We start from the raw sequence: 24,755 nt of genomic DNA, 5'->3' as shown, positions 1-24,755 counted from the left end.
TGTGGCATCTGACTACCTTTATTCAATCTCAATATGTAGCAATGAATATTAATTATATTTAATACAAGCTGGTTTGTATTTTGAATACAAGCAGAGAGCATTCAGCTGGTGCTGACACTGCAGCGTAAAGCCGGCTGCCATCGTTCAGAATGCCTTCCTTTGCAGGTGACCCATCCTATCTCCAGTGTAGCGGGGTGTTGTTTCACGCTGGGAGCATTATGAATGAGGTTGGGCTTTTTTCAGCAAGAATAAAGCATTTAATTATTTTGAGAAGACTGGAGGAAAAATGTATCTTTGGGGCAGTTTGGGCTGTATATGGTCAGTATTTACTTCTTGGTCTGGGGTCCTTTGTATAAGACAATGTGATGGATGTCTGCAGTTGCTGCATTAAGCAAAAAGCAGGATTCCTGTCTTCATTTCCCATTCCCACCAAACAGATGTATATTTATATTTAATATCCTCCAACATTTCTTCCTAATTGTGCCTGGCAAAGGAAGTCCCCGCAGAATCATCAGTGCTTTGCCAGGGTTGAAGGCTGCTGCCTTGAGTGACATGAAGCATGTAGGAACCTGCTCTGACACTTGAATTTTCCTGCCTTCTCTGGAGGCTACTTCAGTGTTTTGGCAGACTGCAGTTATTGGTACTCTTTTTCCCTCCTGCCTCAATGGTCAACGTGCCTTGATAAATTTAAGGAGCTTTTCCTTAATACCTGAATATGCAGCAGCATCTACAAAAATGTTCATTTGGTGGTTTTACAGGCCCTGAAGTCTAACACCATCCAAGTTGAGCTGTAGAGACTTTGTTTGAGGTTCATACGGCAATGGGTATTTTTGCAGGCTCCTGCTGAAGGCTCTGCTCTAGAGTCTTTATGGGGTCTACCATTGCTGATTTCCTTGGATCTACTCACTCTGTGGTTCGGTTTCTTAAATACTTGGTGACATGAAGTGAGATTCACAGGTCAGTCCTTCATCTTGTATTGTACATGGTACCAGGTTGCAGAGGATTCATCTGAGAACCAGAGCAAAGAGAAGATTCGAGCTACTTTGCCATTTCTGATCTCAGTGTTCTACTAAAGCCCTTCTCAATTTTATTTATTTACTTATTTATTTAAAATAGAAACCAGCTGTGAAGGGCTTGGGCGAAGGAAAGCACTTGGAAGGCCCACCTATCTTACTGCCCCCTTGGTATCAACACAACAGGCAACTTGGTTACCAATACCCTGTCTAACTGCCAAGCTACTCCAGTGCGTTTTGGTTTACAGCCTGTCTGTCCTGAAGTTTGAAACCATGTCAAGCTGCATTTGATCTGAAACAACGCAGCCTCCGCTATTTTTCCATCCAATACAACTGCAAGTTAGTTGCATGGTGCATGTGCTGTGCATTTACCAAACCACTACGATTTAGATTTGATCTACAGCAAGAAATCCTATTTTAGTCATTCTGTGCTGTGGAAATTGTTCACAAAATTATAGGAATCAAGCTGTTGAACATAGCGGAGACTTCAACCATTGCAGAATGACTTGTCTTAGCTCGGAGTCTCTTGTTTTGCTTGCATCTTTCAGAGTTAGAAATGCAGTGCTGGAGATTGCTCTGAGTTACTTTTTGTTTTAAATATGACTTTTCTTTTATAACTATTCCTTTCTTCTACTCCATCTTTGAACGGCTTCCCTTCTTCTTGTAGCTCCTTTTTTCTCACCTCCTGCCACTCCAGAGCTGAGGATCCAGGCAGACACAGGACAGGGAGCTCCTCAGCAGAGCTCACTGCCCTGAAGATGCTTTCCGTCTCTGTCCTGTTGTTGGAGAGTCCCCAAAAAGAGGCTGATTTTGTAACTTGTGTACTGCTCTGTCAGACTTCCTTCCCCTTCCCATCCTCTTTTATTTTTTACCCTCCTTGACTGATTTATCTCACTGGTAAAACAGTAACTCTGCTCAAGCTGAGAGCTGTGCAGAGCAGCTGACCCAGCTGCGGAGACCAGCGGTTTGTGCTTGGCACTGGTACCAAGCCAGCCCTATGGAGACCCAAACCTCTCAGGGCTTGAGAGACTTGTCTCTATCTGAGTAGTCAAGAGTAGTCAAGAAATAGGACTGAGAACATTCACTGAGATGAGAATTTGAATATATCTGCAAACAGGGTAAATAGCGGTCAGTAATTTCTTTTTAGGGATTTGTATATTACACAATGAATGATTTTTGACACATTGCTAACAGAGCATAAGAACCCATCGGGTATTCGCAGCACTAAAGCTTTACCAAAACCAGAAAACAAGTCAACAAGGCAAAACCATGCATGCAGCGATGCAGAAATGGATTGTTCTGTAAAATCTTCAGTATTTACACAGGCAAAAGAAAAAAAAATGCCACTGCTCTGAGGATTTGGGTAAGTGTACAGAAGATAGCAGATTTTTCAAAACCTTTAGGGACAGTGTGTGAAAAATGTTTTATTGGGGCTACTTATTAAATCATGGACATACTGGTTGAAGCCTGTTCCTAAAGGGCTTTAAATAGTAGAAAGAACCCTGCCTTAGCAGGTGGGGCGGACAGAAGTACTGCTTGCACAGACACTTGGATCTGGAGGATGGCAGTAATTGCTGTACCCAGCACAGCTGCAGCTTGCAGAGCATGGGTTGTGAAAGCCCTGAGGCTCATGTCCACCTTTTCAATGCATAAATTTACACGTGCACATTTGCAGACCTGCAAACCCAACACAATTGATGCCTTCCTCTCTGTGGACTATAATTAGAGAGCTGAAAACAATTTATAATAAAGGGAGTGTTATTTAATAATGAAGGTGTCCTGATGTTTCAACATTCTGAGGATACTTCCAACCTGTGGCTTATTTCCCAGTGCAGTAGCTAGGCACTAGTTGCAAGGAAATAGGAAACTTTTTCCAGTCCAATGTTCTCATTTCCTATGTTTCTGAACAATTGTATGGGACATCCCTTTGGGTCAGCGACATCAGAGCCCCAGAATTACTGCATTGCAAGGGTCAGTATGCCTAAAGATGTCACTGCTGTTAGTCACCTTTCCCATCCTCTTGCCGGATGTCACTGCCCTCAAAGTAAGGAGAGCTCATGCAGTTGTGAATCAGCCCTTCGGCTGCTGCAGCCCAGACTCATTTAGCAATGCAGGCTGACTGCAGCAGCACAGTTGGACCTGGTTCTCCAGATGTCTGTGCCTTGGGAAGGAGTAAGGCTGCCAGCTGGAGGCACTGCTGAATTTACCTACTGTCCCACTGTGTTGGAGCTTTGTTAAGCATCAGACTGTGGAAGTGATGGAGAGGTGCTAAAGGCCGTGTTGGTCTGATTTGGAATAACATGATCTTAAATTTCAGAGCGGGGTTTTGGGGAGTTGGGGAGTGCTTGCATATATGGACAGGCTATTTTTGAACCCTGCCAAGCAAAAGCTTGAGGATCGACTATCTAGAAATTCATGGGATATCCTATATTATCTTCTACCACAGCAGAAGAGATGTAGATATAGAAGTGAAGGTCTTATCTCATACATAAAGCAAAAAGACAGCAGAGACAACGTGGAGGAACTGCAGGTGGAGAGACCCAACTGGTTTCTAAGGGGTTGAACCAGCAGTGTGGAAACAGCCAGAGAGTTTGGGAGTCAGTGGCTGAAGGGAAGCAGCTCCAGCTGGGTGTAGGGGTGGGAGGAGGTGGGAGAGGGAGCACCATTGCCATACCCATTGCCCGAGGTGAAGGGATTTTCCACATGTAGGTGGAAGCCTTGGAGGGGAAGGATGAAACAGCACAAATGGGGGTTCCTGGAAGCAGGGAAACTCATGCAGGGACCCAGATCCTGTGACAGGGCACAGCCCTGAAGAGAAGCACAGTCATTTCATGTGCACTGTAAGTCACTTTGCAGGACGAGTAGCTCAGAGCTTTCTGCCAGAGAGCTGGAGCGGCCTGAAGTGCTGCAAGGGAACTGCTGTCACACGGGCACACGGACACATGCTCCTCGTGCAAAGCTTCTGCTCACACACTCACCATCTCTTCTTTCTCCTGCGTTCATTACATTTTGTTCCCTTTACTCTGGAAATCAAATCACTGCTTTTGCAAAAAGATTTTCACACCGTGTTAATCACTGGGAAGCCAGAACTTTTCAGAGGGTCATTCTTCAAGAGCAGTTTGGAAATTCCCACCAGAAAACATTATGTCAAGAAACTGAAGGGAGCACGGGCTGACTGGGGAGTTCCTGGGTATATGAGACCTCAAGGAAGACAAATAGCAGTAGTGCTATTTGCATGAATGAGAAAGGCCTATTGGTCCTTATTTTGTTGTTCTTCCTGTTCTGCTGGCTCCATCAGAGCCGGTCCCTGCCTGGAGGAGCTTCCTCATTCTTTCCCTGTTAGTTTTGAATCCACCTCTTTCAGTTTCCCAAAGACAGAACGTAAAACAGATTGATCAGTGAAATAATGAATTCCATGTTTTGTAATGCTGAACAAATACTTCTGCAGCAGAATCAAGGATGATTGTGGAAACAGCAGCCTGGACCAAAGGCAAGGAAGAGAGGGCCAGCTCAGCAGCAGCAGCAGCAGCAGCAGCAAGGCTTGTGGAGTGTGCCCTCTTTTCTTGAGAATTAAGGCTTTGACAGGGTCTTTCTGTAGGAATTCCTATATTCACGTTTCCCTAGATTGATGGTGTATGATTCTTCCTGCTTTATTTATGGAGAGATTATTTAGCCCCATGATTAGCTAACACAACAACCAATTACACACATGTTGTACTAATTGAATGTTTGTGTACAGAAAAATTAACATAGAAATTATATTAAATAGGCTCATCTCAGTGAAACAGAGGGAGACAGAAGAAGACTTGCTATTAGAGCAGGAAGAGCATAGACCACATCTTTCCATCAGGTCTCTCCAAAAGTAATGCCTCCTACTTATTTCCATGGAAACTACAACAGATACAAAGAGCACAGTAATGCTGCTTGATAGAGCAAATTTTCAGCTAGAAGGCACTATTTTCCAACATAGCTACCACCATTAGCTGATTCATGTGGATGGGCTGATTGAGATGCTCTTCATTTTGTGGTGTGACAGCTGTGCGTGGCCATCCAGAACATGGCTTGTTGTTCGCACTGCTATTGCCACTGCTGAAACGCACCACTCACCCCCTCACTGCGCTCACATCCACTCTTTAATCTCCATAAACATTAATCAAGCATCAATTAATGTCAATGGGTGCCCTATTTTTCTTTATGGAGGAATTCAATGACACACCTTTGCTTCATCTGCACTTCCATGTCAGACTCTGTTCTGTCAGTGCCCCTCTGCTGCCATCTGTCACACAACAACAACATGTGATGGGATGTTGGTGGGAAGGTTCAGCCTCTACTGCCATCCCACCAACACCCACCTCTGACGTTGCGTACCAACATCATAAAATAGGAGGCATTACGTTTGGAAGAGCCTTTGTAGATCTGTCACCTTGTTTTGACTTAGCAGATGCAGTGATTCCTTTTCAAAACAGCACATTTGGTGACCTTTAAAGAAATCTGTCCTTCACTAGATGCTCACGTATGGCATTTCTTCATTAAACAATGACATGAACAAACTCCTGGTGGCCCGTATGTGTCGCAAAATGCTTTTACTACGCAAAAGACACTTGAATGAGGATGCTACAAATGGAACGCGTTTCCGTGATGTTTTGCAGTCAGCAGCCTGGTGTTGGCTCGGCTGCCTGGGACAGTTCTGTGCTAGAAACAGCAGTGTTTAACTATTGCAGATGTCGTGCAGGAACGGTTCCCAAGAAACGAGGCATGTCAAGGAACTATGGCTTTTCTTTGGGGAAATTTGAATTTTTCCTTGACGGACCGGATAGCTTTAATGTTTTAATCTGGTATGTAGAAAAAAAAAAAAGGCAAGTAAGCAAAAGAGACACAAAAGGATAAAAGCAACCTGCAGGTAATCTCACTTTGTTCCAGAGGAATCTTGTATCAGAAAGGCAAAATAGTTCTGCCCTGCATCTGGAGTTCAGAATTCACAAATTCAGACTAGCACTCCTACGATAGTTTGCTGCCAGGGTTATCACTCTCTTAGAACATTGCTGATGTGCAGGAAGAAATGCCAGCTACTTTGAGAACAGAGGGAAATGGTAGGGAGGTAAGAGAGAAAAAAAGAGCTGTGTGATCCGTACCCTTCTCTAATAAAAGAGGTCAGCACCACAATGACAGTTCTAATTTCTAATTTCTCTCTAAGCTTTTAAAATCAGTTCCTCAAGTTTTACGTTGTTGCATCCCAAACAGGACAATACATCACTGTAGGTACTGTGTTACAGTCAATGAAGTTGAGAGAGGGAAGGAAAGGCAGTAATGGTGATCACCAAACATATACACACAAAACTGAGGATAGAGGAAGATATTGGAAACTGCTGAAGGGAACCAAACGACTCCTTGGGACTCAGCTAAATGTCCTGCTCTTCCACAGAGAGTGCTCTCTGGAGCAGGTCCCAGATGTGGGCACACAGCTGCTCATCCACCAACAGCATCTCATCCAGTGGAGAGAGCGTGGGGCAGCAAATGGGCGAGTGCACATCTCCCTCCCATATGACGAGATGCAGCATCATCTCATAGCAGCACTATAAAAGTAGCACTGCTAACATGCTGTGGGCTTTGAAAGGTAAATCCTCGGCTGCTGTAAAACTGAGCAGTGCAGTGAAGGCAGTACATGTATGTCAGTGCAGCCTATTGGAGTCTGTTTACGCATCATACTGTGTGCGTTCACCGTTCTCAGGTGACACTGTGTTCCTGGAGGGGCACAGTGAAGTGGAAAACAATATGCCATAAAGCATGTCTGTAGTGATCCAGCAGTCAGGTGACCTTCTGTGTAGCTTTATGGCGGCCGTAAACCCGGCCTGCACTGCCAGCGAGCGCTGAGCACGCTGATGAAATGCAGGGATGCTCATTGCAGAGCGGCTCCTGGTCACTCGTATGGTTTGGATGAACCCCAGGTTGCACACACGGTGTTAGCTGTGATCGTCCATGCAGAGCTCACATGTGCCCCTCTGCTCTGGGCGGCGCAGAGCTGCCCCACACACCGCACTCCGAGCTGGGCCCCACACGCTGCCGGCTGTGCGGAGGGAGGCCCACGTCCCACCTGCCCTTCTGCTGCCTTCCCTGAGGAGAAGTTCGCTCACCTTTCACAGGAGAACCGAGATCAGCCCTCAGGCTGCGAATCCAGAGTGCTCCTAAGGGCTGTGGGGCCAAGCTCCCCCAGAGCCGTGATCTGCAGTGCCCATCAGCACCAACTCATGGCTGGCCCTGATTTACCCATCTCAGTGACTCAGCACATCCAACACAGCCACGCGTGCTCCTCACCCCTGCCCTGCCCTGGGCCCTTCTTGTCCGACTGCCCCCCAGGGTCCCATCCATACACCGCGGCCCAGCCCAAACTTCACCTTTCAACTCAGCTCCTGCGAAGTGAGGCAGTGTGCCTCTCCTGCCAGGTGCAGGCACATTTGGCCACGGGGCCCCAGGGAGTCTGTTTTCCAGTTGCTCGAATAGTGCTGCCCAGGAGAGACACCCACATTGCAGCAGACCGAGGCTGGTGTGCGGAGCAGTGGGAACACAAACAACTCACTCGCGGTCCCAGTGCCACTTTTTGCCTCCTCTCTGAAAGCAAACTGTCCTGCTGGCTGGCAGCAGGCACGCAGCCCGTGAGCTGTTGTGTGCCTGGGCTCCGATGTAAAGCACTGGGGACTGTCCCTTCAGGACAACAATGCTGTGTTACTGTGCTGGCACAGGGAAACTCGTACGCTTTAACACTGATTTTGACCCAAGTGAAGGAGGGTAAACTTCTGAAAAACCGAATGCCTTAACTTTATAATTCCCCCCCCCTCCACCCCTCCAATTCTACAGGCTGCAACACAGTGAGTTAAAGATAAAATGGTTGTGGATTATTTTTTTTTGCAACGTTCAATGGTTTGGATCAGTCAAACAATCAAAGGGCATGGCAGAGGCATGCCTTTCATTACTGCTATAAACCATCAAACTCAGACTTTGCACCATGTAGAAGTCTGTGTTATAAACAAGCTCGGCTGCTATCATATTACCATCCTGAGGCTAATTTATATAAACTGCCTTCAGAGCCATGATTAGGTTCAAAAAAACCCCATATGCTGCATAGGCAGACCAAATTCCTGGGGTTACATTTTCAATAACGCCGCTAATTATTCAGCTATCTACTGTGGGGAAATTTCTGGTTCAGGAAAGTTGCATGCTGTATCTAGACGAGTTTAAGAAGATGGTTAAGTAAATAAAGACGGGCTGCTTTTTGTCTTAGAAGAGGTTATGTCTCCATTCTGCACATGCTGTACGCTCAGGAGCAGTAAGTTCAGTTCAGCAGATCGATGCAGGGACAAATAAATCTATTGCAGTGCTAAGGCAGCATCCAAGGAGAGGCATCAGGATGTATTAACTTATTTCCTACAGGAGAAATGTTTATAGCTGGGGAAATTCTGACATTTTTCAGGAGTACTTGCAGAGGTCGTGACCAGGACTGCTTTGAGTGAACCTGCGTGGTTCATCCTCAGTGATAGAAAGAGTTTCTATCACAACACAGAACAAAAAGAGCACTGTTTCTTCTACTTGATGTGATATATATGCTCCCATGATATAATGACCTCCTCCCCAAAGATTTTTGAGGCGAACACTCCCTCCTTATTTATGTGGAGATCCAGATGTATCTGAGGCTGAGAACACATTAACTCATGCTTGTTCAAATGGCAGCACGGCTACACAAAATTAAAAACCATCGTGCAGACTTCACTGCTTAAAAACGCTGATAACAGCCAAAAACAAGTTCCAAAAAGGTGCTGTTTAGTGCATTGGTTCCAGCCCTGCCTTACTAGAAAATAGTACACATGCGCTAACCTTTATCAGTCAAAGTCTCTGCTGCCCTGGATTCCCATGCAATTGAAAGCAGAGTCATCTGCAACAATGGGAGCTTTATTTATCCTGCACAATTGCTGCCAAAGCAGTCCTGGGACTTCCATGAGACTGCTATGAATATGTTTGGAGTGGGATGAATCTGGCAGAGCGCTGCTAAACTGCTGTCTCACCAGTCTCAGGTCTGCCGGCTGGCTGCACTGATGGGCAGTTTTTGTGCAGGGTTGCTAAGGAAATTTTAAAGCTTTTAGGAGACAGAAATAGCAGCGTTCAGCCTGCCTCCCTGCCAGAGACTCACGATTACTGTTCCCTCTAGAGGCGGTGGAGAGGATGTAATTGCTGCTGTGATGACAGATGATGAAGATTTAGGGTAGGGACTGCGGTCTGTGCCCAGCCCTGCGTCCCACACGTACAGCTCCCAATGGGGACACCGGGGGCTTCGAGAAGTGAAGATGGAAGAGATGAGGAAAGGGTAAAATGTGAATCATTTGGTGCAGTCTCCGTGTTGACTCCCCAGACCCGGTTATGAGATTGTCCGTTCTTTACATTGTTCAAGGTGACAGCAGGCGTGTACCCGAGGAACAACAGTTTAAGTCTTGCCTTTGAATTAGGGACATTCAGCCCTTCCAAATATGCTGCGGGGCGTTTGTCAGCTGCAGCATGGGAGAAATCCGTGGCCTTCTGGGTGTCCTACTGAACTGGTCATAATCTTGTTAGCCTCCCTAATACGACCTACTTCTTCCCTGGCCTTAGTCACCCTGTTTCATAGGAGACGATAATGAAGCTAAATCTGCTTTCCAGCATGTAGGACTCTCAAAAGAAGAGGCTTGCTGACAAATGGGGGCTAGGTGCAGGAGCAGAAGGACTGGTAGGCTCCCACAGGAGAACAGGCTGTGCAGTCCAGAAGTCTTCTTATTGGACATTATTATCAAAGTTAGGTAGCAGTGAGAATTTAGGGGCATCAAAGTGATAACGTACCCAGAAAGCTCACCGATTGCATCCCAGGAGGTGGAGCCATTGAAACAGAAGGACTCAAGTATTCTGCATCCTAAGATATCTTGGCATGTGTATCATACTATATTTCACTGCTTCACAGTTAGGAAAAGCTCTGGGTCTCTCTTGTAAGGGGAATTTTCAAGACATCCCTGAAAATAAAACATCAACCTGAATTTTAAAGAATAAACTTTCCCCTTTCATGAAGGTGACTTTTAATTTCTGTGCTCTTCCTGGCTGCTCAGTAAATGGACCTGAGCATGAGCCAAAGTTCAGAGCAGGCCCAAACTGCTTTTGGTGGCCACAACTTAAAGAAACTGAGGACAACAAAGCAGTATGGAAGGTGTTCTCTGTGGTGATGCTGACCTTAATTTTAAAGAGTTGAAATGGGAGAGGCAAGAAGCAAATAAAAGATGAAAAGAAATTTCATAGTGACTATAAATGTAGCTACTTGATCTCCTGCCAGAGCGGAGGTGAGAACCTTGTGAACAGCAAACAACCAGGCATCAGCGCTTCTGCTCGTGGAAAAACATCAATTGGAAAAGCCACTCAATTCTACAGCTTGAGTTTGGATGATGAGGGATCCTGGGGGTATATCTCTTAACATATAACCCTTCGTGTGAGAAAAACACACTCAGAAACTTTGGTTTGCCAGAGCAAATGTGTATTCCAGGTACATGCCAAGCCTGAGAACTGGATTCTCGAAAGTGTTACCTTGTTCCTTTGGAAAAAGGCTTCTGTTCTGCTACCAATATTAAATGAGTAGTTATTTTTAAAGATGCATACTGAAGTGGTGGATGCTCCCCGCCAGGAGTCATTTTAAGCTACTGCTGGGAGGAACTTGCAGAGGCCAGGCTGAGCAACGAGGGCGAGCTTACACCAAGGGGATCTCATGCCAGATTTTGAAGATTTTGACTTGCCTTTGCAGTTAAAAGCTTGTCTTGATGTGTGGTTGCAGTAAGCTGCCCCAAATGAGGTCTGCCATGTAAAACAACTGCCGTGGGTTTCCCCAGGTGGTCACCATCACTGAATGGACTGCACTCCAAATGCAAGTCCTTGATCCCAAGGTAAGGTGATGGATATTAGGGCAAACTGAGATGCACGGCCTGGGCAAAAGCAACACGTAATAGACCCAGAATCAGAGCTTGGTGTAAAGCCCAGAGTATCACCGTGACAACCCCCAGACATGACAAATGTGACAAACTTCTAAGCAATGCACATTGATGTAGCCAAAGTTTCTATGCAACATTTGGTTGTTATTTCTATCTTGAAACGTACTGCAGTTATTCAGGAAGGATAATATCACAGCTTGCAAGACCACATATGTAAGGTATGCAGTGCATGCAAGGTCATGTGCACAGAGATGGATTCTCCCTAGTTATCAGATGCCTGGGAGAATCTGTGTCATCCTGATGCCAAGAGCAATAAACCCCAGTGTCGAAGTCAATGGAAAGCAAAGCCTGTAGCTTGACAGCGGCTCAGAAATATTTAGCAGTTCCCAAAACATACATTTCTCCTACCATCGTCACCTTGGGGTGCCTAAGGTTGTTTGCTTTTCATTTTGGTTTAAACGTCCATTAATTCTGGCACAGTGTCTAAAGATGAGGTCCTTAGACAACAGCTCGTTCACCTTCTGTCTCTATTCCTAAAGCCCAAAGCCTGAGACATTTTTCAGGGGGAAGAGAAAGAAGTACTGCCCTGCTCTATGGAGAGGCGCTGGTGAAACAGGGTGATGCAAACCTCAGCAGTAAATGAGGGTTAAAGAGCTTGCAGGAGGTGATGGGAATGGCCTACAGCGAAGAGCTCAACTTTCAACTCCTCTCGCTTTGTTTTAGCCATGTTAAACTCTGAATGTCTGCAGTAGTTCTGTGTCCCAAGAAGCTTATGGTTAACTGTTACAGGAAGTTGTAGTACAGTGCTCAAATACCAGGGCTGATGTTTGACAGTGCTAACATTGCTCGGTGTTGCAAGGCTCTTAGAGGAGAAATGGATATTTGGATGGTTTTCATTCCTTTGACCAAAACAGCAGGAAATAGTGCTCCCATTTGCCTCCTATTCTGCCTCCCACAAAAAGTGTTTGACTAGAACTTTTCTGATGGTGCCAAAGCCTGATCTGTAGCACACAAAATACAGCACTATCTAAATATGAATCGGTTGTGAAGCATCCCACTCCTGGCACACAGATATGCAGTGCAGTGGTGAACTCGTCAGGTTGCACAGGTTACAAGCAGGTAGTGGGCAGCAAGCTGTCGTTGTGGCTCATGGGGAGGGTGAGCAGTCACAGGAGTGAGGGTTCTTTAAGGCAATATGAATGAGCAAAGAAGTTCTGACCCAGTGTGTGCACTGCTAAGAGCTGAACGTTGTGCAGGCGAGATCCTCCTGACTGTGAGCTCCCTGGAAGCTGAGATGTGGCCCAGAGGTGACCGCTGGGAATGAAAGTGGAGGTCTCAAATTAGACTTCAGTCAAACATCAACAGCTAGGAGACAATGGAGATCTTTTTTTCCTACCAGCAATACTGCATTTGGGCCAGATCACAGTACTGGACTGAGATTCCTGTGGGATTTTCTGGAGAACTTCAGCCTCCCAACCTCTTGTGCTGTTATGCATAAAACAAAGAACATTTTTATTTGTGGAACGTATCAACTTGCTTAGAACAATACCAGCAAATGAGAACATAGCCTTGTCTCCTTTTTTTAGTAAGTTTTCAAACCAGCATGATCTAAACATTCATCCAACAAAATCCAAAGGAATCTGACACTCAGTCCCTTGGCAGCAGGATGGAAGGCTGAATTAAATGGGAAAGCCAGCTCTTGGCAACTGAGAATTTCCTTTTGTGAGCAGTATCAAACATATAGGCTTGCACCCTCAGTTGGTACAAAGGGGGTTTAGACAACACCGGGAACCATTTCTTCTTCAGGTTGACTCCAATAGGGAAGATGAAAGGAGAAAATGTTAAAGAAGGACCAAGATGCTAAAAAGGCCTGTATTTATAGCACTGACACAGCGCTCTACAGATTTGGTCAGATAAACTCGTGTCATCAAGTGCCTTGGTTGTCTGCAGGGGCTGTAGGCCAGCAGAAGGCCACTGGCATCAGACATGGGAACTGTTTGTGGGCAGGAAGCACAGAGCTGGGAGCCAAGCACAGCAGGGCACTCACAGCCTGCAGCCCTGTGACTCCTCAGAGCAAAGGTACAGCTCTACTCCTCATTTGCACAAATAAAGCTAATTGCATGTGGTCTATCAGGAAGGGTACGGTTAGAAGTGCTGGTGATAACAGCACCCGGAGCACCATGTGGGAGCTTCCAGGCACTGAGCTTGTGCCAGGGATCCTTGGTGTACTGCCAGCTCCAACTGCCACACTGTGCAGGTGGACCTGTCTGAACAGTGCTGCCCCACTGCATTAATCTCCTCTCCTCTCCTCTCCTCTCCTCTCCTCTCCTCTCCTCTCCTCTCCTCTCCTCTCCTCTCCTCTCCTCTCCTCTCCTCTCCTCTCCTCTCCTCTCCTCTCCTCTCCTCTCCTCTCCTCTCCTCTCCTCTCCTCTCCTCTCCTCTCCTCTCCTCTCCTCTCCTCTCCTCTCCTCTCCTCTCCTCTCCTCTCCTCTCTATCCAAAATCTCACTGATGGATGAAGCAGGCTGTGGTAGTGTTCAGGCCAGGAATCTTAAACCTTATTCACCTCTTAGTGAGTAAAGAACTGACTGATTTCCATCTGATGACTTAGGAAGTAGTTTATACTTAGATTGCCTAGGATGGTATATTTTGTCTATTGATATCCTCTCAAAGGAGAATACAGGTAGATGGCGTAGGAAAGAGCCTTGAACCAAGCACAGAGCTTTAGTGATAGAAGTTTTATCACACCTATTTCAGAAGATGCTTTAATACTGGAGAAAATGGTAGAACAGAAGTGAGCAGACACGAACATGATTTGTAGCTTTGTGGATGAACTGCAAACCACAACACCAGGGCAGTTCTATCACAAAAAAGAAAACCCAATGCCCCAGTTGGTTTCTATTACACACAATAGTTCAAAACGGATGATGGTGGCTAAATTTTACCTCTGGACAGAATAAAGCATGCCCCAGCTGCACTGTGTATTTTATTTTCCTGTCTATGTGTGCACAGCATGCACTCTACGTAATGAAGGATAATTATGTCAGTGCATAATTAGAGATAAAGATGCCAGTGATGAGCTCAGTACGGCAATCCTGAAGGCATTCCCACCTGGCACGTGGCTTGGGGCCACGTCTGGGGTGAGGGTCAGGAAGCCGCTTCTCTCACTGGAGTGCTGCATGGCTCCAATGAGGGCATTCAACATTTCTTTGCCCCCGCTTCTCACATGATGCAAATTAAAGATGATCTTTCAGACGAACATCACCTCTCTGCAGAGGACCTATAAAAAGTCAGGCGATGTCTGAATCATTTCAGCATTCTTTCCAAAGGGCTCTGTAGCAAGGTCTGCAGAGCTGAGCTTGGAGAGGACAGGAGCGTTGTTAAAAACCATTCCTTTGTAAGCAATGCCTTTGTGTTTACCTCTCCAAAACACTTCTCAGAGGCCGTTCATGTAATGCTGGAACAAGAGTAGGAAATGCCTCGTCTCAGACTTCCAGTTGTCAAAGCAAAAAATAACGCCATCTCCTCCAGCACAGGAGCTGGCCTGGGCACAACCCACACTGTGCTGTGGCACCGGGCCTTCAGACGGCTCACAGGGCGCAGGCAGGGTGGCACTGCTGTGGCACTGCTGTGGCATTGGTGTGGCACTGCTGGGAATGCAGCCTCTGTGCTCTTCCGGGTCATGTTCTATTTGTAACTCCAATAGCAGAGGAATGGAGAGAGGAGGAGGCAGGTGCTACACTGGGTTGAAGTCCAAACAGCATTGTGTTCTCATTATGAGCATTGCGCTGCCATCATAGATAATTATAATCTGACATCTCAATTCCTTTTTTCTTTAAACTGCACAAAGGCACTGAAGCCAGAGACTCCGCGGTGACAGCACAGGAGATGTCTGTTGTTCTTCCTGACTGTGTATTTTATCTTATGGGGATTCCAGGGTATTGCTGCGGAAATGCCAGATATTAGAACTTCATTATACTTCTGTTTGCAAAACAGATCTTATCTCTCCCCATACAGACAATTACCCTGGCAGGCACATTCTGGAAAAATAACAGCCAAAAAGAATGAAAACTCTTTTCAATTCCTTTGTTGAAAAAGCAAAATCTGCTGCAAGTTCACTCAGCCAGCCCAAATACCCCGCTCATGCACTGCTCCAGTTTTATCAGGTTGAGCTGCTTGTGCTTCCAAAACCTTTTTCCAGCTGTAGCTACATTATGAAGTTGGATGCTTTTCCTGAAACCTACAGCAGCACAGAGGTCCTGAAACATGAAGTAGGGCGGTGCTTTCCGCTCACCCACTGCTGCACAGTGCATGTGCTGGTGAGAAGCACGGAGCATCACTGGGCCCACTGTGAACCAAGGACTTGGAGGGTTCAGTGCAAAAACCATAGAATCATAGAATGGCCTGGGTTGAAAAGGACCACAGTGACCATCTCATTCCAACCCCCTGCTTTGTGCAGGGTCACCAACCACCAGCCCAGGCTGCCCAGAGCCACATCCAGCCTGGCCTTGAATGCCAGGGGATGGAGCACCCACAGCCTCCTTGGGCAACCTGTTCAGTGCATCACCACCCTCTGGGTGAAAAACTTCTTCCTAATATCCAACCTAAACCTCCCCTGTCCCAGTTTAAAACCATTCCCCCTTGTCCTATCCGCTTGACACTAAGAGTTAACAACACAAAACTGGTGATTTCTGATACCTTCTCATCCCACCAAAAAAACCCCACGCTCATACAATTTAGCCAGAGCTATGGACTGATTCACATTTCCCAAGAATTACTGTGGTAGGACAACACGAATTCACTGCCAAAAGCCTAGCGATGTCTAACATAATCGTCTCAGTTTTGCGGGCAGCAGTTTTGTTTTTTGGCACTTCTGTCACTGCAAGGATGAATTGTTTGTGCTGTCAGTGCTTGCTGGGCTCCCCGTTCCCAAACAACACCAAGCAGAGGTTCTGCACACCAGCAGGTTCTGAGCACAGAGGGCAGAACCCCCGTAGGGCCGTGGGCTATGGCGAGTGCCAGTGAGTTATGTGCTTCAGTTTGGGTTTGCTGGCATTTAACGCGTTTTATTTTAAGACTGATGACTGGATGACAAAGGAGACAGTGATGTAACCCTCCGATGTAAGCCGGCTCCTCGCAGCTCACCACGGCACTGACTTCAACCAACCGGGAAATTTATGAGAGATCTCTGCTCTAAATCTGTAATTTTCCCAAAGCGCCAAAAGATAAATCTACGTTACAAAAGCCTTAATTCCGCCTTTCGTATCCCAAATGCAGAGTGTTGCTCTGCAGGTGGAGGCAGCACAGGACGGCCTCTGCTCCGCGCTGGGGTCGGTGACGGACACCATCTGACCCGATGGCTGCCATTGCCAAAGCACTCAGCATTCTGGTGCGCGTCTTTTCAGTCTTCTTCCTTTCCTAAACACACGTGCTGAGTCTTACTTTTGTTCTGCTAATCAGCAGTGCCCGGAGCGTTGGGGGAAGAGATTCCCTTCCCTCGAGCAGGTAAGCGGGGTGGGTCCACCGGCTGTCCCAAGAACATCTGCTTTAGAAGAATTCTGATGGCATTTAGCCATGCGGGGTTGTATTTTGGTTTTGTTGTTTCATCAGAAAGACACAGCAGCCAGTTGTCAAGATGCACAAGGAAAAGGGTGGCCGTAACAAACCAGTCCTGCTCTCAGCCCTCATCGGACCGTCCTTGCCTCTTTTCCTTCCCCATTGCTGGAGGGCTGCCAGGTGCCATGGCAGGGGGCCACCGGACAGACCTGAGCTTCTGCGGCTCATTTTGGCCTGCCATGCATATACCTCACTGAAACACAGCAGCTCTGATGTAAAGAGATTTTCTGTAAGGCTGTGTCCACAAGGAAGCTGTTTTCATAGAAACATTACAGTAACTGTTACCTTAAACCTGCTCTTGGTTTGCAGAAACCATCACATGAGCATGGATGGTTTCTGCACTCCCGATCCCACAAAGCGCCTGGCTTTTAATGTGCAACCATAAGGACACAGCTTGGTCCCTACTGCTGGTGTTTTGCTCCCCTTCATCTGTCAGCTCCAGCAGTGCAGCAGCTCTGTCCTCCCTCCAGGCTGGTGCTGGCACTGAGCTCAACCACCAGGCAGTGGGCGCCATGTGCCCCCCAAGAAATACTGCAGAGAGAGAAGGGCTCCAAACCAGGTTTTTCAGGGTGATCCCAGTGATGCAGGAAGGAGAACCTCTCCAAAGCTTTGTAAGGGCCATCTCTCTTCCAACTTCTGGGGAGAAGAAAGTTTTATTGTTTTGGCCACAGGCAACGGCACCCATACAACCATTTAGTGTGCACAGTGACAATGCTCCGTATCTCAGCACATTCATACTTCACAAGGCACCAACAGGGATTTAAACCCATCTGAATGCCCAGCAGACACTGGGCAGGATAGAAGATGGGGTTTGAAAAAGTGCTAGCAGTCTTCATGGAATCACAGAATCAAAGAATGGTTTGGGTTGGAGGGGACCTTACAGCCATCCAGTTCCAACCCCCTGCCCTGGGCTGGTTGCTCCCCACCAGCTCAGGCTGCCAGGGCCCCATGCAGTCTGGCCTTGGGCACCTCCAGGGATGGGACACCCACAGTTTCCTGCACATTCCTGCACTGCTGTCTGCCTTTAAATGCCCATCTGAACAGCAGAGCAGGTGGCACAGGGGGGAGTGCAGCTGCCAGCCCCCCACCACTGCACTGGGCACTTCTCAATCTTCTCTTCTCTTCTCTTCTCTTCTCTTCTCTTCTCTTCTCTTCTCTTCTCTTCTCTTCTCTTCTCTTCTCTTCTCTTCTCTTCTCTTCTCTTCTCTTCTCTTCTCTTCTCTTCTCTTCTCTTCTCTTCTCTTCTCTTTTCTCTTCTCTTCCCCCTTCCCTTCCCTTCCCTTCCCTTCCCTTCCCTTCCCTTCCCTTCCCTTCCCTTCCCTTCCCTTCCCTTCCCTTCCCTTCCCTTCCCTTCCCTTCCCTTCCCTTCCCTTCCCTTCCCTTCCCTTCCCTTCCCTTCCCTTCCCTTCCCTTCCCTTCCCTTCCCTTCCCTTCCCTTCCTTTTTTCCCCCCAGCTTGCTGTCTCAGAGGAGGTGAGGGGGCTCTCAGAAGAGCTGTGAACAGTGACACAGAGTCACAGAGTCACAGCGTCACAGCATGGCTGAGGTTGGAGGTACCTCAGGCTCCCCCTTCCTCAGCACTGCCCCAGCAGAGCCACCCAGAGCAGAGCGCAGCCCCACGGGCAGGTGCCCCACAGCAAGACCCTGCAGCGTGCATCCTGCACCAGGCAGTGGCCATGCACTGAGACTGGGGAGCTGATGGGACACTGCAGCTGCAGGAGCAGCCTCAGGGATCCATCCTTATGCCTGTGTTTCCCATCGCAGTCACCGTCCCGTGCTCAGGATGTGATAGGACACAGTGAGCATAGGGTACATTATACAGTTTCTATAGTGAGTACAAATCTTTCACAGACATCTAATGTAAAAATAAACAACACTTAGACAGAAGAAACCCTTTCTCCATAGAGACCTAAATGTTGTCAGATGCGGCAAAGAATATGCTGGGAATTGGTTTTCTCAATAGAGAAGGATTGTGCTAAAGAGTGTCAGCTCCATCACCTCAGAGTGAAACAGCTGCGAGGTTCCTACCAGAAAACTGCTGATGGGGTGGAAATGGGGAGGCAGGCATCGGCAGCACTGCTCACACCACGCAGGGTCAGTGCTCAGCAGGCCTGCAGAGGGGAGCTGAGGCAGCGCTGCAAGGAGAATATAAGAGCATGAAAATATAAGAGTAGGAGTAAATAAAGCCAGAATAAGACCCAGGTTATCGAAGAGAAGAGTACCCAGAGGAGATCTAAAGCAGCCCATGGAAAAGATAATAATATTGCAAACATGGTTTTATTATTATTATTATTTTGTGTCTGTGAAGAGCATTAACCAGCTTCACCAAGAGAGGCTGGAGGTGGCCGAGGGGTGAGTTTGTGTTGAGCCATTCCATGATGGATGGATGAGAGGTGAGGGCCACCACAAAGTTTTTGAAACTTCCATGTTGCAGCCCTCATATAGCTTGTTCCAGACACTCATCTATTTTTGTGCATGCACATGCATACTGGCACACTTCATTTTTTAAGTGCTGGCACAAGAGAGAAGCCTGGCAATGGGGCCCATCATTCACCAATGCTTCTCCCACTGGTGAGAGCACACCAGCAAAGCCCAACGTGTTCCCCATCCTACCTGAGAGCCAACGACCCAGAAACTCTCAGCATTTCTCTCTGTAGCATTTATCCATTTCACATTACTCACATATTATTTTTAACTCCAAAAAGTTTTTTGCTTATTTGTTTTAAGAAACCCTCTGAAAGAGATGCTCAGTGTAAGACATCACGTTAGTGTTGAATAACCTTTTAAGGTAAACTGAAACCTCCCACTTCAAGCAGCAGGTTGAATTTAAAAGGACGGTTTCTGTTGGAGGAAAATGTTCCCCATCATTTTGTGCTGATGTGTACAATGCCATTAGTGCTGAAGTCCCATTTATGTTTAATTAATTCATTCATTAACTAGCTGTTTGTTTTCCTACCTAGAAGTCCCTGGGGCTGATGGTGTAATAACTCACAGTGCCAGGCAGAATTCATTTTGGAGCAAAAAGTTATCTGTTGGAATTTCTGAATGTATTTAAGAAAGCCCGAAATGTCGGTAAGCGCAGCCTGGAGGAAAAGGTGCCACGTCCCCTCCCCTGTAGGTGGGTGCTAAGGTAAAGCAGTGAGAAGGTCTCTGAGCCTGAAGTTACCAAATTCATTTTCAACTCACCAGAGAAGTGTTGTTTTCCTACACGGACTGTCCTGGGGGATGCTGCCTGAAAAAGCCCCTTTTAACCTGGTGAGGACGCGGACACTTGGATATTTGGCACAGTGAACACATTCCCTCCTGCGCTGTCTTTGCCCTCTCGCTGCTGGGAAGCGGCTCACAATTGCAGCAAAGCCCATCTCGCCAACCCCTTCTCGGAGCGCCCCGAGCGCCGCAGTGCCGTCCCGGACAGCCGCCCCGCAGCCCCGCTCGGCTCCCGGCTCCCAACTCCCGGCTCCGGGCTCTCTGCGGCCAGCAGGGGGCGGCAGCGGCGTGCGGGCGGCGGCGGTACGGCCCCGGGTTCGAGCCCGGAGACCTCCGTCAAGTTTCCCGAACTGTTTTGAACGAACCGAAAAGGAAAAGCCCTCTAAACGACCACAAAATACATTTCCTAGAAGATGCTCTGAGATTAACGGAGCTGCGCGGCTACACGGGCAGTGAAAGCAATGTTTATCAGCTAGGAGTTTGTTCAGGATCAAAGTTTAAGTCTTCCAGTTCAACACGTTGGTAACATACAGCACTTGTAGGAAATGCCACAGATCAAGTATCTTATCAGGGGAATTCGCTGGGAGAACTAGGGAAATTAAGTGTGATGCAGGGTGCGAAGCAGGAAGATGTTTGGTACACTGCACCCAAAGGAGATGGCGCTCAGGAACAACAGTTCCCCTGTATCAAAGAACTCACAGCACACACTGAGCCAACTTCTCGACATCAGAAACCTGCAGGGCAGAACCTTCCACCTGAGCCACCCGTGCCCCCTCTCATACCCTGGATCACTCGGCCACAGCTCCTAGCCAAAGTTCCTTGGTTCCGGGTGGGACGTGGCTGCATGGCTTTGGGCTAACGGAGCCAATTCCTGCATCACAGCTGCAGTGTTCAGCGCTATACTTGTGCCCTCAGACAAGCAGCACAACCATGAGGTGTGAAAAAGAAGCTCCTTTGCTGAGGATTTGAAGAATCACTGACAGAGGTACGAGATAGAGCTCAGCTCTGGCATGGGTTCAGTCGCTGAGCCAGGCTGTGCCATGCAGTGCCCTGCCTCCATCTCCTGCTGGGTGCTGCAGGGCTGCCTGTGAGAGCAGTGGGCACGCAGCCCTATATGGCATATACAGGCACTGCTGCAGGCAGCTGGAGAAAATGGAAGAATAACTTGGTTTTAAACCCCGGTGCTAGTAAATATTCCCAGCCTGGGGTTGTGAGCGTTCTGGAAAATAGTGAATTGAAACAATTGGCTCTAAGTAAGAGAATAAGTTTGATGTAGGTTGTATGACTGTAAACTTTACATGTGGCTTTGGAGCAGAATGCAGCAGCTATTGCTCTGTCACAGTGACAGTATTTCATTGTCCCAGTGAAGTGCCTCCGGAGGAGCAGTGTCTGCTTAGATTTACTGTGTGGATTTTCTTTCCAGAGGATCTGGTGGTCCAAGGAAATGGAAGCCGTTGCCCTGTGCCATACCCCCACCACTCCAGCAGGTTGGGGCTGTGCAGTGCTGCCTGAGCACTTCCTACTGCAACCAAGGGAGGCTCGAGCAACATCTGCCCAGCTAATGCTTGGGAACCCAAGTACTGCTCCTGGAAACGTGCCTGGAGCTCTTCCTACAGTAGACAATGATCTTATCTATTCCTTAAATCTGCAGCTTAAAGAAGGATTTAAGATACAGTCCCTCAAGAAAACATATGACTTCTTAATATCTACAAATTTGATTCCAATTATTTTTGCAAAAACCAAGGCTTCTTCCAGGAAACCTGAGGCCAGCAATGAGGGCCTGCTTTTTGTTAGGTGGCTTCATGCAGTGCACATCTTACTACTTCTTATTCCTGGGAGCCAGCACCCACTTATGTTCTGAGTTGTTTCCTCAGCCAAAGCTGCTCTTCTGCAGCTCCCAGCTCAGGGGGTGAAGGCATGTTTTACCACCCCGAGATTACACATTGATTTCAGTTCAGGTACTTTCAGCAGTCACTCTGCTTAAGGGTGTTTTGCCTCTGGTGCAAATTATTGGGCACAGCTCTTCTTGCTTCTGAACATTTCAAGTAACAGTGATGTGCTGGAACCCAGGGCTTTTGCCCCAGCCCACTGCGTATTTCACATCTAGGCTGCATTCCTACTGCACAGCGTGAATGCTCCAGGATCCAGAGCAAGCTCAGCCCTGTCATGTTTTTTCCATCCAGAATATCTCCTCGATAGATTTAAAACTAATGGGCAATTTTTAAGTTGGCGGAACAATTATTTCTTGATGATCCAAACAGTATGAGCCAACAATGAATCCCAGCTGTTCTACTGCCCGTTGAATCGGACACACTCAGGTGGTGCTAGTGAGATACACCATAAAGCCAGATGTGTTGTTTGGTAAATATAAGTACATTGCAACACTATAAATGTACACAGGCCGGAGTCAGCCTGAGTTCCACTGTAACATCCCCTAGAGCAGCTATGCATTTCTCAAGGTTTTCAGCCAATGCTGGCAGTGCTGGGTGGCCCCAGGCCCCATCTCCCACGATGCTGCTGGGCACCAAGCACCCAGGCACACGCTGTGCTCCTGGATCTCCCTGTGCTCCACCATCACGCCACGCTACTGGATCGTGTTGCAGTCCTGGATCGTGCTGTCCTCCTGGATCACGCTGTGTTCTGTCCGTGCAGGAGCCCCAATGGCTCAGGACTGCACGCAGTCCCTGCACAGCAGGTCTGCAGAGCGCGTCCCCACCACCACCAGGCTCAGAAGAGGCTTTTAAATAGGTCAAGTGATCTCTGAACATCGTGTCTGAGATCAGACCCTCCTGTGCAGAGGTTTTATTTATAGCTACGTCTGTGTCTGTACAGATACGGGTGCAGAGGAAGGGATGCATCCTTCAGCATCCACAAGGCAGTGGTTGCTTCTCATTAGACCCCTGGACCTTGTTCCTTTGGGATTTCTCATCTTGAAGTGCTGCCAGAGATGTTGTATTGTATCCAGATGGAAGGTGACAAGCACTATATAGCCACATGATAAAATGAATCAAGTCGTTTGATATTTGAAAGAAAAAACGCTTCTCCCAGAGCTCATAATTTATTAAAACCCGAAATCAAGAGTTGAATATTTATAGTTTACTTTTGTTCCTCTTTCTTGAGCTCTCTAGACACAGACTTTGTTCAGTTGGCCTAAAAAATGAGCTCCACATGCCAACAGCACAAATCTGCAATGCTTTTCTAGATTTATATCCTCATGGAAGAAACAAAGTTTCAGTGAGGCAAGTGGGCTGAAGCGCCTGCCTTCCCACCAGCCAGCCTCCTGGCTCTCTCCCCTTCAGGCTTTGGCCATGCACTGTGTTGCTGTGAGGCTCGGAGCCCATGAAGGGGATGCTCGGTGCATTCTGGTCCCAGGGCTGCTGCACAGAGCTGTAGGAGTTCTCAGCCATACACACACGTGTGTGCACCACTCCTGGATCTTCCCAGTGCTTTTAGTTACATTCTAAAGCCCAGATATTTTTAGCTGCTGCATATTCGTGCACGTAGTGAAGCTTTGAAATGCAAGCGCTTTGCATGAAGGCATACACTTTGGAGAAAACCCAGCAGCAAAAGGGACAACAGAACCGCTACTTCTTTGCACTGCTGCAGTTCATGGGTTCCAGTGCAAACACCCCCAACTGTGGTTTTATTTACACATGCAGCAGCACAAGCCCGCAGGTGGAGCTGCAGGTGAGTACTTCAGGAATCAGCCACCAGAGAAGGCATCGTCCCTGAGACAGTGATGGCACAGGGAGAAACAGGTGATGGGGGATGCTGCGACCAAGATGAAGCAACCAAGTCCCTTGCTGCTGTGTGCATTCCTTTGCAATCACTGTGTGACACAGAAATGATATCTGCATGCCTTACCAGCTGCTGCATGGGTGTGGAGCACAGAGCACTAACATCACACGTGCAGGGACTGCGCTCCTTCTGTGGGGCAGAGACGCTCTGAAGGCAAAGTGTTGATCCCAAAGGAACAGCCTTAGAATTGGTATTTTCTCCAGGCTGCTGAGATGGCAGTTACTGAGTTTCACTTTTTTTTTTTCTCTGCTTAAGTAATTATTTCAAGCCAGAAGACACCATTATGAAAATCTGCTCTGTGTACAGCAGAGAATTTCTACCACTGAGCTTTACCCAAGGAAGCACAGCTCTGCCCAGAAAAGCAGAGCACCCGCACTACGCTTTGGCATAACAGGATTTTCCTTCCAGCACTAAAAAGATCATTTGTTCATAGGCTATTCAGCAAGAAGCAAGCAAGTGGCTCAGAATATACACTTCCAGCAACATACACAATTACACAATACAGCAATGCTTTCCAATTACACAGCCTTTTCCATTCAAATGCAGCAAATCATTTTGCAAGCATTCATTAAATAACTTGCACAGCATCCTCGCTGATAAAGCACACACATTAACCGTGCCCCACAGTCAGGGACCTGCTCACGGTCACACGCTGAGGGTCACTAGGAAACGCAGGCACCTTCTCTCTCTTTACCCACCACCAGTTCCTATCTGCATTTTCCTCTGTCCAGTCTTGAAATACAGATGACCAATGCCATCTTTCTATTCCAGTTGGAAAGAACCCATGTGTCGAATCTAGAATGTGGAAACACCATAATTTTCTACAAATACATGCCATAAAAGGAGGTCATACTAGTAAGAGCTTGCAAATTCATTGTCCTTTCAGTTCTGAAGCATCTCTGCGTATTTTTATGATTTTCACTTTGCCACCTCTGAAGTGGAACATATTCCCTTAGTAGCACAAAGAAATACTGCATTGAAGTGAAGAATCACATCCAAGGACAGGGGTGAGAAAGAGAAGGGATTTAAACCCAGAAATAGGGTAGTGCTTCAATTAAAGACTTCATCTAGAACTTAGACTTATTTTTCCCTGCTTATCAGAAACACTGTTATTAAAATAATAGAATCATAGAATGG

At 47.3% G+C, this 24,755-nt stretch overlaps 1 long non-coding RNA gene across 1 annotated transcript; it reads right to left on the bottom strand.

Annotated features, from left to right (window-relative positions):
• On the bottom strand, positions 1–7,704 carry LOC121106773. Its single transcript, XR_005839768.2, has 2 exons — positions 7,406–7,704; positions 1–1,008 (listed from the first exon to the last, which is right to left on the bottom strand). It is a non-coding gene; the product is annotated as an uncharacterized LOC121106773 (long non-coding RNA).
• Between the last annotated feature and the right edge of the window lie 17,051 nt (positions 7,705–24,755).

The sequence above is a fragment of the Gallus gallus genome, chromosome 14 (genome assembly GCF_016699485.2).
Source record: "Gallus gallus isolate bGalGal1 chromosome 14, bGalGal1.mat.broiler.GRCg7b, whole genome shotgun sequence".
In the NCBI taxonomy this organism is placed as follows: Eukaryota; Metazoa; Chordata; class Aves; order Galliformes; family Phasianidae; genus Gallus; species Gallus gallus.
Note: the sequence above shows the minus strand (reverse complement) of the source record. Positions and strands in the feature narration are given on the sequence as shown.